Source organism: Heloderma suspectum, chromosome 4 (assembly GCF_057233095.1).
Source record: "Heloderma suspectum isolate Gila_16-S chromosome 4, 16-S_ref, whole genome shotgun sequence".
NCBI classification, from domain to species: domain Eukaryota; kingdom Metazoa; phylum Chordata; class Lepidosauria; order Squamata; family Helodermatidae; genus Heloderma; species Heloderma suspectum.
The window spans coordinates 108969712-108982623 of record NC_139461.1 but is presented as its reverse complement, the minus strand read 5'-3'; positions in this window follow the sequence as shown (position 1 = coordinate 108982623).

The window sequence follows — 12912 nt, the reverse complement described above, 5'->3', positions numbered from 1 at the left end:
TGAGATGGTCCCATAATATTCCAACCATTATTTCACAATTTAAAAAATAATCAAAGGTTCATTTTGCATGGGGAAAAAGGAACATTTACATGTTGATTAGGTGCTGTAGGTGATTTAAAATGACCCAGATGTCTGCCGTTAGGGATGGTGGCGAAAGCCTCAGTGGATTCAAATGAGTTTCGGTTTCTATGAATCTGACCAGTGGATTCCGCAGTGGACTGGCTTTTTCACTTTTGGTGAGGATTTGTGCTAATTCACAGTAGCGTAAGTGCTCATTAGCGCTAATGCACATTGAGTAATGTGGATTTCCGCAAGTGCGCATTAACTCTAATGCAAATTAGCACTAATGCAAATTGGTGCAAGTAGAATTAAATTCTGTTAAAAAAACAAAACCTGATTCCCTCAACAATGACAGAACAAAATCTGCCTGACAATCAGCAAAACACAGATGGAACAGATTTAACAAAAGCCCTACCTGGTGGTTAGCATCTTTAAAATGATGACCAGAGCGGAAGAGCCATTTAAGTTCACTTGGGGCCAACTGGCCAAGGCAGAGATGAATCAAGTATGCTATGCTATTGCTGTGCTTTAGAAATGGGCCTCTTTACTAGGTTTAGATGATTCCTGGCCAGACATTCACTATCTTGACTGGGAGGAACTCCAGCCAGACAAGATGAGCTGGACTAAAAAAAATCTCCAGTCTGTGTCTCAAAGCATTCCACTGGTGAGAGCTCCGCATTTGTTTCTTTTATTCTGACCAACTTGGACCTGTACCAGTGTTTCTAAGTCACAGATGGACTCGGATTGCTTCCAGTGGTCTAAAAATGAACAGTAAGCTATATTCTGTTACCAGGTTGCTCTGCAAGAATTCCATTTCATTGCAGATACGGCTGGGCTTTTGATGACACTGGAGAGGCACCTGAATTTTTATTTTCTAATTTATTTATCAAAGACATTTCTACACTGCCTTCCACCTTAGCCAGCCCTGTCCCCCCGGAAGTTGACAAAAACAACATCTATGATGATGGAAGAGAGCCCTGTTCGGCAGTGGCTCCACTCATTCCTGGGAGGTCAATTGAAGAAGGTGGTGCTGAGTGACTGCTGTTCTACCCCATGTCCCTTGGCTTGTGGGGAGCCACAGGGTTCCATCCCATCTTCTATGCTTTTTTAACAGCCACATGAAAACCGTCCCACTGTGCAGTCTTGTACATGCCTACTCAGAAGTAATATGGACTTGAGCACACTTGGGGAGAGAGCGAAGGACAGGAAGGCCTGGCATGCTATGGTCCATGGGGTCATGAAGAGTCGGACACGACTTAACGACTGAACAACAACAACTCAGAAGTAAGCCCCATTGAGTTCAATGGGACTTCCACCTGGGCAAAGCAATCCTGGCTGTGGTGGGGAGGGTGAAATAGTGGACAAACCGCCACTTCTAAAGATTGGAGTCTCACACTTGCTAGGGCGGTGGGGTGGTTTTAACTGGAGAGCTCGCTGGCAGTTCTTTCTCTCCCCCTGCCACACATGCACACACACACAGAGAAAGAGAGACAATTTGCCCTCAGCATTTCTAATGGGAAGGAAATTACTTACGCCAGCTCCGGGTGCCTTAGGAAATGGGCCTGATTCTGGGACTTCTCAGGAGAACAGATTTTGGATCCACCAGAACCCAACCTGCCTCTGACCTGCCCTTTGAACACCCCGTTTCAGGGCCTGTCACTGATGGAAGTACCATAGCTGGTACCATGGAGTTTTCTGCAGGCATAGCAGGGGCCACGGCAGTTGATATTTGGTTTGCCAGTGGAGCTCCTCTCCACTGAGGAAGGGGCACTTCTGCCCCATCCTAACCCCCTCCAGCTAGTGGATCAGGTGGTTAAGATTGGTCTGTAAGTTTTTATCCCCAATTGAAACAAAATGCGTTACTGCATTTGCTTGCTATGCTCAACTGTTTCTCTTATCGGTTACACACAGGTCTGTGGGGCAATGAATTGTATCTTGCTTGCATTACTGTGTAAAGAAGAGTCACTGATGATATCAGTAATAAAGAAGGAGGAGGAGGATGTGTTGACAATCCTTTCCTCCTTGACATCTTCCATGCCATTTAGGCCTCGAGTGGCCATGTGTCCTCTTTTACAGAGGATGGTCCTCTATTTGAAGGGCTGTCCAGTCCAATCCTATTAAAAAAATAAATAAGGGAGAGCAGCACGGGCCTTGAAAGTTGTCCATCCACAGTTAGCATCTGGACAGCAGACTGAACAGGCAGGAGCACAGGTCACCTGGTTCTAGTCTTCCACACCATGGTGAGATGTACTATTCTGGCATAAGCTTCCATGGACACTGTCGACTCATTGTTTTTTCTGCAGCAGAGTAAGGCTACCCCTCTGATCATTGTATTCCGAATTAAATTATAGCAATTATTTCTAAATTTGCATCTATACATATACATTAGCGCATGCAAATTATATGTAAATCAGTTTCCTCTTTTCTCTTTTTTTGGGGGGAGGGTGATGTGTGTCCTCTTTTTTAGCAATTCATAAGTGGCCACCCTAGCATTGTTACATCGTAGGGGGCACCTCTTCATGTTCCATCACTCTGACGTTATTCTTTGCTAGTGATTCTGTTGTATTTTTGTACTACTAGACTCTGTAAGCCACGTGAGTTTATTAAGGAAAAATGGGATAAAATTATTTAAAATAAATAAAAGTAGCAGTGTGTTCATATAAATATCTTGTTGACATAAACATGTTTTTAAAAGCATTATTTACGTAATTAGATTTCTATCCTGTCTAATTCCTAGAGTTTCTAAGGTGGTCAGTAAATGACGGTAGTAATTTTAGACTCTGTATTTCATGATCTTACGGGGGGGGGGGGAGCTTTAGGGTACAATTCTATCAGGATACCTGTTAGCCTCCAAATTTGGAAGCTGATGGGCATCCTATGCAGAGTGGGAGAAGCACGGAGGCCCCAAGGTCCTGAAAGTGATAACAACAGACCTTCGAATATACATTTAGCGACAAACATATGTCACTTGAAGGTTAAATATAATGATTTAAACTTGGAAGCCCACCATATTTAGAGGTCAAAATGTCAAACCCAACCATATTTAAAATATCACACTACTCTCAGAGTTGTCTTTGAAATTATTTTTGCTTTCCTTTGGGATAAAAGACGCCAGCTTAATACAATCACTTTTACGGGATCCACAATGTGACTGTGTTTCCCAAGACGTTAAAAATATCAGAAACTGGAAACAGTTTGAAAGGGACATTGGAGAATGTGAAACTATGATCCTTACACATTAATGACAAAGTAAAACAAACTCCATAAAGAGCATATTTGTGGTTAATACAACTACTAAAGTTTTCTTAATGACCCTGTAGATGTTAATGGTTTTACAGCCTGATATTAAGTTACAGGTCACTTTTGGAAAATTGAGTCTCTCTCTAACTGAAGTGTTCAGTGAAACTACAAAGAAAAAGCTACATGAAGCGGGGTGTGCACTGTACAGCCAGGCCTGCTTTGGGGGGCTTTTTTGCTTAAGCATACTGACTACAGTCTTTGGAGGCCTGAGTCTGTTAGACTGGGGGCTTTGGGGCCAGGGATACCTGAATGTAGCCCTTAGGAGTCTGTACCTTAGGAGCATGAAATGTCCCCCACCAAGGGCCCTACACATCCCCATGCCAGCCTGGCGCCACAGGCGATGAGAAGGAAGAAATGGTCCGAGAGGAGGTGGAGTTGTAGGCTCCAAACCAGATGCCTGCCCCTTTACAAGCCCTCCACGCCTCAAGGAAGAGGTGGAGCCTGCAAGGGGAAATCTAGCTCCAAAGGATGAAAAGGCGGCAGTTCAGCCCTAACCTTTGTTGGAGCAAGTTTGGAGTTCTCTGCAGCCCTGCAACTCCAGGCCTCCTTTCCTCTATTGTGCCCTGGGACTCTTTGTCAAGATGAGGAAGAGAGCTGTGCTCAAATGGCCTCTCAAAATTCTCCAGCCTACTTGTGGGCAGAGAAACTGGGGGGTCAGTTTCACTGGATATCTTCTAGAGAAGGAGAAATTCTCCAACATTTTCTCACAGATAGGGCTCACTATTGGCAGGGGTTGTAGCACAGGTCCTTTCTTCTTTTTCCTTAAGGGCTTTTGGTTTATTGCACTGCTTCTGTAGGTGGCAACAGCATCAACTATGTTGGGGCTTCCACTTTTCTGAGGCAGAATTTTGAATTTCCTTTGGTTTTTGAGCTTACCTAATTACTGCAAGGTGGCTGAGGATGCTGTGTGTGTTTTCTCACTCTATTACACATCTTTCCATTGCTCTGCAGTCTCACAGGCCATCTGCTGTTCCTGAACTGACACCCCCGCCCCCGGAGGGGGGATTTACCTCATGATGGCTTCCTCGTGATAGCTTTAATTGAAGTGTGGGAAACTGAGGAGGCTACAGGCTGCCACAGAGATTACTGTACAATGAAAGACAGGACACTCATGCACACTCCACAGCCACCTCATAAGTGAGGTAAGCACAAGAACCCCAAACCCAACCCATGAGAATTTTTCCGAACTTTCTCTTCCTTTGAATTTCTTTTTGAAAGCAATTTCTCTTTGATCAGATTGAATGAGAATGGTTGGAAAAAATGTGGGAGAAATTTTCTGCACAGCGCTAGTCAGGAATCAGTTATACAATGCATGGAAACAAACCCCATAGGCTGACTCTTCCAAAAGTAAACTGAGGGAGAAGGAGCTCATCTTTGGGAAGACTGAGAAGCACAGGAACAGGATGAGTTCCTGTGCTTCTCCATATGACTTCTCGTTAAAGTAGTAAGCTCTCTCTTGCAACCCTTCCTTCTGGTTTGTTACATATTTGAACTATTAGAGCACGGGTGGGGAACCTCAGGCCTGGGAGCCAAATCTGGCCCTCTGGGGTTCCCAGATGGCCACATCCCCTTTCCCCAACCACCAATGGTGTTTTCCCAGAGCTGGTGCAGTATTTTCCCCATTCTAAAAGGTTGAGATGCCTCTCCTAAGGCTTAGTTACTGGCAGCACGAGCTTTAGGCTACATACATTATGCTGGTATGGGAGGGGCACCCCCTTCACTGTCTGCCCTGCCCACCACTGGAATGCAGCCCCTGAGAGTGTCTCTGAAATTGAATTTGACCCTTGCGCTGAAACAGGTTCCTGAACCTCTGTTAGAACCAATTATATATACACGTCCAAAATTGTGAGACCAACGATGGCTGCAGTTCTAGTCTCAGCTTGGCCCACCCAGCCCCAAGCCAGAGTTGTTGGGAGCAAAAGGAAAAATCTGAGCTATGTGGAGAAGATGGCAGAAGGAACGGAATGCAAGGATGTGGTGCGCTCTAGTTTATTGCTTCTAATGACACTTTAAAAGATCCTTTCATTTCTGAAACAAAGCCGACTAGCAATCTTCTTCCGCCCTGAATGCTCATTTCTTTTCAAACTCCCGCTACCCCACCCTTCTTTTGGCAGTGACCACTTGAATACATAGACACACTCCAGCAATATAACTGAGAATCCCAGTCCTCCCACTTGCGCCAAGAGCAAAGAAAGAGCAATATTTTTGCCCACAATAAAAGTGGAACAGTCTTACCAATGAAAGCACAGTACTTGCACCCTTGCGAATGTGTGGCATTTCTTTAGTGATTCTTTAACTTTATCTTTGATGCAGCCAAAAGTATATTCATAGAATAGTAGGGTTGGAAGGGGCCTACAAGGCCATATTATTGCCCCTTCTGCAGTCTACCCCCCCCCCATAGCTTCCTGATTTCCTACATGATCCACCCAAATAACTGGGGAGTCTGAATTTCAAAAACATAGAACAATGACATTACTATGACACGGTCCTCTTCGTGAACAATACAGGAAAAGACTCAATAGTGTATTCAGGCTTTATTCAAGATCCCCCCTTCCCCCTTTATTTTGCATTTTCTGAAAAAACACCCACAGTTTTTTTTAAAGCAGACATTGTGAACACCCCCACACAAGAATGAATTAGATTCAGAATACGTGTCTCCTTATGAAGTACAATTCTCTTAGCAATGTACAAAATATAGAACAAAATTAAGATTAAAAAAATACAACAATTAATGATAAAATCCAAATCCAACACGAAAGGATAAAACAAATGCCAGTGCTAGTACAAGTTAATTAGGGCACAATCCTATGCATGTTTAGACAGAAACAAGTCCTTCAACTCCCAGCATTCCCCAGCCAGCCATGTGTCCTTAACTACATAGAAGAGCTATAACCAAATCACTAAAGGTGAAAAACAACTCATATCCATCATCTGCAGGCCAGATGGCTCTGGAAGCTCACAAGCAGAGTGTGAAGATTATAGTCATCACTATTGTTGCCCTCAAATTTGATGCTCAGAGGAGTTCTATTTATGAATATGGATGCTCTATTTAGCTATCATGGCTAATAGCCATGGATAGAATTATCCATCAGTGCCCACCAAATGTCAGACGTGGAACATGTTTTCAGTGCTGTTTTTGAGCTCTAGAAGATGTACAAGTCATTAAAAAAAGAGATGCCCCTGAGCATGTATGTGCAAAAACTTCCAGGCTAAAGGGTATTCTTATGGGCACCCACTTCTCCAAGCAGTGAGGAGTTCCAGGGATTTGGGGCCTTTTGGAATTTTATAGGTCATTGGAATTTTAACGCCATCTGAGAATATATGTGCGTACTTGCAAATATACAGCTTTAAACACTCAGATAGTCCATAGCTCTCACATCACACCACTAGGGAGACAACTACCACCCAAAGATGCCTACAGATCCCATACTCAGCTCTGTCTCTTCCTCTGAGTCAAAGCTTCATCTTTCCTCTCACTGAGACTTGGATGACCTCATTCTTCACTGGGAGAGGAGGAAGTCTTCCTCCTCCTGTGATTGGTTTTCCTATTCAGAGAAGTCCCCAAATTATCCTGTATCAAGAAGCAATTGAGGCTCTTCCTTGGGTGCTGCCAACCACAATGGTGTAACAGGTGGCTACCAGGAGAAAAGCCTTTTCTGTAGAGGTCCCCATCTGTGGAATGCCCTTCCCAGAGAGATCGCCCGGCATCTTCACTGTTTACATTTAGGGCTCCTTCACACTGGGCTTTTATCCTGTGATTGAGATTGCTCCTTCATGGAAGTTTGCGGGCTCTTTACACGATGCAGTGATCATCTCAGGCATCTCCTGGACTAAATGCCCTTTGTTCTGTTTTTAAATAATAGCAGATAATGAGCTATCAAATTACCCTATTCTGTTCCACTGCAGTTTCCTCCGTGAAAAAGAGTTAAAGTGGCAAAAAGAGGAGCAAGATCAGTGAAAGATAATAGAAAACTCAGATACGGGGAGAAAGAGGGGGGAAGGGGAGGTGGGGAAAGGAGTGTGCGTAAAGGGAGACAGTTGTGATCCTGCATTTAAAACAGAAGCAGAAAGCCCCGTTTTAAATGTAGGATTTTAGGCTGGTGTAGAGATGCCCTTTGATGCCTGGTTAAGACCTTCGTATTCCAGTAGGCATTTAATTTCTAATCTGTTGCTCTGATTACTAACTTTACTGCTGGCTCTTTAATATGCTTTATATTTTTAATGTTTTAATGGTTCGATATTTTCATTGTTGTATTTATTGTTTTGGTTGTTATTTTATTGGGGGGGGTTAAAAAAATGATTGTAAACTACCCTGAGAGCATCTTCCAATTGGGTGGCATTTAAATTTAATAAGTAAATAAATAAAATAAACAAAGCAATTAGCTTTGATTAGATTATCAAATTGGCATGGCAATATATTGCCTGTAAGTTACCTAACAAAAGGATATGCCCAGCCAGATACGGCCAGCAAGTTTGACCAAATTTAGCAGGCCTTCATGCCCTCTCTTGCCCAACCCCCCAGGCTCACAACCGTATTATGGCTTCCAGAGAGGTGTGGGTCCAACTGCCTATTTTCCCCCTAAAAGTCACCATTGCCTGCTTGAGCATGGAACTGAGAGACCAAAAGAACTGAATGGAAATCATGGTGCAGACGTCAACAGTGTGTCACCTTACTGCAGAGGTGAGGGACCTCTTTCAGCCTGAGGTTCAAATTCCATTTTGGAGAAGCTCTCTGGGGCTGCATTCCAGTTGTGAGCAGGGCCAAAATACCAGTATATTTTAGCTTAAAGCTCATATTGCCAGTAGTTTAGCCTTAGGTGAGGCATTTCAATCTACTGGAATGGGGGAAAACTGCACAAAAGCCAAGAAACCACCAAATTGTCAGCGGTTGGGGGAAGGGAGTGGGGCCAAGTGAAAGGGGCCCAGAGGGCAAGATTTGACCCCAGGTCTGAGGTTCCCCACCCCTGCCTTACCGAGACCATGATTTCCTCAACATCAGGCAACAGACTGAAAATCCTCAAATCTCCTTTAATTTGCTTGGTAGCCGTTGGGCGTGTTGGAGCGGAAATGGAGGATTGTTTTGCTTCTTGTCAGAGCCAATCAGATATGCACTTTGACCTGCTGTTTCCAGGAAACTGGCAGGAGAGAGCAGCATCAATCTGCAGAGCAGAGTTCAAAAGCAGCCATTCAAATGTCAGGATGGGCTATGGCTCAATAGCTGTGGTCAATCTCCCAGCATTGAAAACAACAGAATAGCAGTCAATGTTAGAACAGAAATTTTGTTTCTTCTTAAGGGAAAGGGTGGTGAATGTACTCCTTATTTGTTTAGGAAATAATTTAATGTTGCAGGCCTGCACAACTTGATAGTTGGTTTGGGTTCTTTCCCGACACTTTAAGGTATTTTATGTGGATTATTTAAGCACGTCTTTATTTACATATTCTTGCTAGTCGATGCACCTATGAAATCCTAGAATAATCTCCTTAAATATCAGATTACATCCAGGCAGTTGCCCAAGTATTTTTGTGAAAGTAAAATTTGATTAATTCTAAGCACACACAAATTCACCCAGATGCGCGCGTGTGCACGCGCACACACACACACACACAAGATTTTTTTAAAGTATCTCAGCAAAAAGTTATGTAAGTTTCTATTTTAAACTCATCTGGTCCTAATTTTCTAAATTTACTGCCTCAGAGCTAATGCCAAAGTGCTACATTTGATTTATGGAAATACTTTAGCACATTTTTCCATCATGATATTGTAGAAATGCATTTACAGCTCTCTTTTTTTGTTATTGTTAGAAAATATTATAAACATTTTTTTTAAAGAATACTTCATTATGAAATACCAGAAGACATACAGTTAAGAAGGAATCTAGTAAACAATGCCATGTATTTTAAGAGCATTCCACACAGTTTACTTTTTCTGTTGTACTGAGCAAGTTGATCCATCTGGTAAATGGATATTGAAAAATGTGCCAAACCACTTTTTCAAGCACAGGCCACATTTTTGTAGGCAAATATTTAAGCGACAGCTTTGCTATAAAGTACTACTAACTGAAATTAAAAGATATGAGCACACACAAAAATACTCAAACCCCAGACATCACACAGAGAAAGAAACTCAGAAAATATTCAATTAAAACATAGCTTAAAACCAGAATGCTAAACTACTGTGTTTTTCTTAAAATGGAAGAGAAGCCTAGATTCTAGCTTTCCATCCCAGAAAGCATTTGAGCATTTGTAAAATGACAGCGTGAAAAGTGCTTGGAGGAGTTCAAGCTTTGGTAAGGGAACGAATTTCTAAACCCCCAAAGAGGATCAGAAACTTAAAAACAACAACCCTGAAACAATTCACTAACTGTGACAACTGTGAATTAATCAGAATATGCCCTTCTGATAAGATTGTGAGCTGTTGCCATCTGGTTTTTAAGAAGATCTCCAGTCAGAGGAACAGTTTCAGTACTGCTGAATCTTTTCCAGCATTCTTAAGGGACTGGAGATGGAGTGTAACAAAAGTGGGGCCAAAAAGAGGTTCCTCTTCCTAAACTGAAGAAAGCAAGGATACAGCTTCCTCCTAAAGGTCTCACCATCTGTCTCTTACTCACATCTTGCTCATTAGAAACTCATTAAACCTAAATCTAAAACTTTTTGATCCTGTACACCACTTCCCTTGTTCATGAAACCTACTTTTAAAGATCAGTAACAGAGAGCATTAAACATGGTTCTTGGAGTTTGCCTAACTTCTACATATTTATACTTAGGATATAATCACAGAAGCCCAAGGCGTACCTGTATCACAGGCAGTTTAGTAGTCATTCCATCCTCTCAAGGAGACCTGGGAAATGTAGTTCTGAGAGGAGTTATGGATCTTGAACAGATAATTCACAGGGCCCAAACTACATGTTACCTTAATTGTGTTTTTTAAAAGGGTGTTTCATGCTGTCACTTTTATTCTGAAGGAAAAGCAGCTATGGGTTCCTGATCCAGCACCACACTTGCGATCGTGAGTAGGGACCTAACCCTCCCCACACCTCAGCTACTATCTGCCCCTTTATACTAGCGCGCGGGGGGGAGCATTCAGCAGGAAACTGGAGAGGTGCACTGGGTTGGATCAGGAGCACAGTGCTACCCACAGCTACTTACCCTTCAAAATGAAGTGTGATCAAAAAGTGTGATAAACGTAACATGTCATTTGGCCTCCAGTTGTATCAAATGACAATTCTCGAGTCCATTTTGTTACATCAGTTCATGAATGCTTATGCTGCAATGAATGTGTATGGGCTAGATCCACACTTAGGGGGTCTTTCCACCAGCGATTTACTCCGAGCAGGCTGCGTGTTGAGGTTGTTAGGGATATATGATGTCGTGGCCATCCAGCAGCCACCCTGGAGATTATCAGGGAAAAATTGGATTTCCTGAGACTGCTTAAAGTCCAGTTCTTTTCCTTAAGTCGGGTTCCCCTCGGTATAGTTGCTGTGTGCCCCAGCCTCCGCATTTACCTCAGGTATGCTAGTCCTGCCCAGGAGTGTACCCTTCACCATGACCCCAGTCAAGGTGTGTTTCTGGTGTGTTTCTTGTCCCTCCACAAACCCATTAGTGTCTCATTAGTAACTCCCATTGTGTTGAATGAGGCTTGCCCTATGAATACCCACATCAGAAGTTACAGAGATCCCCCTCAATTGACATGGCACAGTTTAAAGCCCAAATTCCCTACGTGCTGTAAAGCGTGATCTCGAGTAGGGATGCACGAAAGCCACTTACCTGGTCTCGCAGCTTGCTTCGCGGTGGGGGGGAGGCGCTTCGCTGCTCCCCCCGAAGTTCAGGCCGGGGTGGGAGGCTTCCCTCCTCGCCCGGCCGAAATTCAGGCCGGGGGGGAGGCTTCCTGCCTCACCCAGCCGAAATTCAGGCCGGGGAGGAGGCGCCTCGCCTTGCCCGGCCGCGAAATAAAAAGTTAAAAAAAAAACCGCCCCCGTGATAGGCTACGTGACGATACGTAGCCTATCACGGCTAGATCTGCAAAGTCAGCCGTGATAGGCTACGTTAATCGTCACGTAGACTATCACGGGTGACTTTGGGGAAAAAAAGCGCGTACGCAAATGGCGGCCCCCATAGGGAGCCGCCATTCGCGTTCCTTATTTGGTTGCTGTAGTCTACGTAAAGATTACGTAGACTACGGCGAAAATAAGGGCAACGCAAATAGCATTGCCCTTATTTTCGCCGTAGTCTACATAATCTTTACGTAGACTACAGCGACCAAATAAGGAACGCGAATGGCGGCTCCCTATGGGGGCCGCCATTACCCGTATGAGCTTTTTTTTTTTTTTAAGTCACCCGTGATAGGCTACGTGACGATTAACGTAGCCTATCACGGCTGACTTTGCAAATCTAGCCGTGATAGGCTACATTAATCGTCACGTAGCCTATCACGGGGGCGTTTGTTTTTTTTTTACTTTTATTGGAATGGCGGCGGCGGTGGCAGCCGGTCAAAAGACCGGCTGCCGCCTCTGCCCCTGTCGAAGACCTGCCGAACCGCCGCCAGGACCCACCACCGGGAGGGACATTTGGGAAAGGTAAGTCCCATCCCGGGGGGGGGGCGGGGAGGCGGAGAATTTCTCCCCGAAACTACTTCGGGGGGCTGAATACGTTGGCACTCGGCCCCCCGAAGTTTCGGGGAGAAATTCTCCCCCATCCCTGATTTCGAGGCTCCGATTCTCCTCTGTTTGGTTTATTGCCTTAGGAAGTAACTACTTTGACCCTTGTTGTAGAGATCCTGGTTTTCCATCTTTGTGTCCCCCCCCCCTTTCCCAGCACAAGCATCATGTGTCTACTCAGAAGTAACTCCCATTGTGCTCAATGAGGCTTGCTCCTGAAATGCAGCTGCATCTGGACTTTCAGGGGAAAGGAGAAAGTGGGGGGGAGGGGAGAGCCTCTCTTATTGGTTGAGCGGCCCCTGCCAGTCAGATGATGTTCACTCCAACCCCCATCCCCACCAAGAAGTATGTTCTGTGAAGCAATCTTTACTGGTGCGGAGAACCTGCTCGTGGAGCCCTGCATGGACCAAAGTGCAGCAAAGCTGATTGCTTTTAAAAAATCTGGTACTCCACCATTCGCTTCTCCTTCCGTTGTCGTGGAAACACAGCCTTGGTCAAACTTAGAGTAGACCTACTGGAAGCAATGGGACTTAAATTCCCATTAATTTAAATTCCATTGATTTAAGTTAAATTGCAACTTAACTTAAATTCTATTGATTTCAATGGGTCTACTTGAAGTATGACTAAGGCCCTGTCCAGGTTTGGATCCAATAAGGGTTGTATCCAATTAGCCCCTCCCACCGATGGAATGGCTTCCATCAGCGGAAAGGGGAGAGGGTGATTCTCTCTCTTCCCTGCATCCTTTCCCCATATACCTTCAAAACTGCACCACCAGGCTGGCTGACCCTCTGGAGCAGATTTGGGGTGGCACTAGGGGTGGGGAGAGGGAGGCCGCCATGAGACTGGGAAAATCCCATTGTGCAAGTAGAAGTCTGCTTGTATGAGGTTGGCTTTGCCC